This window comes from Engraulis encrasicolus, chromosome 2 (genome assembly GCF_034702125.1).
Source record: "Engraulis encrasicolus isolate BLACKSEA-1 chromosome 2, IST_EnEncr_1.0, whole genome shotgun sequence".
Taxonomy (NCBI): Eukaryota; Metazoa; Chordata; class Actinopteri; order Clupeiformes; family Engraulidae; genus Engraulis; species Engraulis encrasicolus.
Genome location: NC_085858.1, coordinates 37316599 through 37318168, shown reverse-complemented (window position 1 = coordinate 37318168; position 1570 = coordinate 37316599).

Sequence of the window (1570 nt, the reverse complement as noted above, 5' to 3'; positions counted from 1 at the left end):
CTGTTTGTCTGGGGTTGTCTTTCTTTGATATTTCCTTTCTTTCAGATACTGTCCTCTTTCAGATCCTGGCCAATTAGAATATCATTGAAAATTGATTTCCGTAATTCCATCAGTAATGTTAAACTTTCATGGATTGTAGAAGCATTGCCCACATTTTGAACTATTCCAATCGCTCATTTGTTTTTTGTTTGTTTACCTATTTTGGCCTTCCAGCTCCAAAATACATGGATAGAGGAATTCACATTATTATAGTATTGTAATAAAATCACCATTTTCTTCAGAAAATTGATGTGACCCGAATTTCTTTATTTTTTTGTTAAGGAAATGGTCATTGAATTTAAATGGGGTTTAATTTATTAGGTGATGACCACTAAAAAGCTACCAATCTCAGAGGTCGATTATGTCAACACATAAATTAGGGATGAATAGGTATACAAAAAACACAACTAGAACTTGCCCCTCCAAATGGTACAGGTACCCGTGGACTAAATAGTGAATATGATCTTATGTCAGTTTCTACATTTTTTTCTACAGTTAGACTAACACATTTAAAGTTATGGAATGACAAGCCCAAACAGTTGATCTTAATTTGATATACACCAAAAAATTGTGTAGTGTGTGACGTACGTACATATTAGTGTATCTGATACAAAAACCATGAAGGTAGGCGGTTTCTTGAGTGATACCACATTGTGCTGGTGTATTATTGGGTTGAATGATACAGATGACATTATATATATTATATACTCTATATTGGTCAGACAAACTCCATTTTATCTTAAGACTCACAAACAATGCATCTGTCTGCTTAGGCCATGTCAATGGAGCATGTGGACTGAACAAAATGCAATGAAGCTTGACTGGCTTGTTTACTAATTAAAGGTGTCTGAATTTTGAATCCAAAAACCTGTATTTTATGACCTCTTCCTCAACTCCCCTGTGAGCAAAGTGTGTGTGTGCACATGAGCACGCGTGTGTGTCTCACCCCTGTAGAGTCTGCCCTCCTCCCTGGTGAATAGATGGGGGCTGCAGTCACTGGCATATTTATGCTACTGGGGTATTTTGGAGCAGCAAAGCAGGTCACTCATGCACTGCGTGTGTGTAAGAGAGAGCAATGGTGATGGTCCAGGGCTGTGGTGAGCTGGCCTCAAAATGCCCAGGGTGACCACCACGACCCGTAAAAATGGAGTCTCCTGGCTGCCCTACCCAGCCCAATGCATGTTTAGCTCCTGCCAAACTCAATGTACTGTACGTAGGGGAGACCGGGGTTGGTTGTCACACTTTTTACTTAAATCTAATTTCTGCTACATTGGTATATGGTAAGGCCACCCTTTCTGTCCATAGTTATTGACTGATGTCTCAGGTCCATTTGGGTAGTCTTAGATCCAGAAGACTCCTTTCTCTTAAAAAGATATGGATTGTCAAAGGCACCTTGCACAGATGTGACAACCAACCCCATTGCAGGGTAGGTTGTCACACCCCATGGGGTTGGTTGTCCCTGTGTTATTGTAATGGGGAAAATGGAAAAATAGAGACATATTTTAAATTATATATTTTTCATTATTTTCAA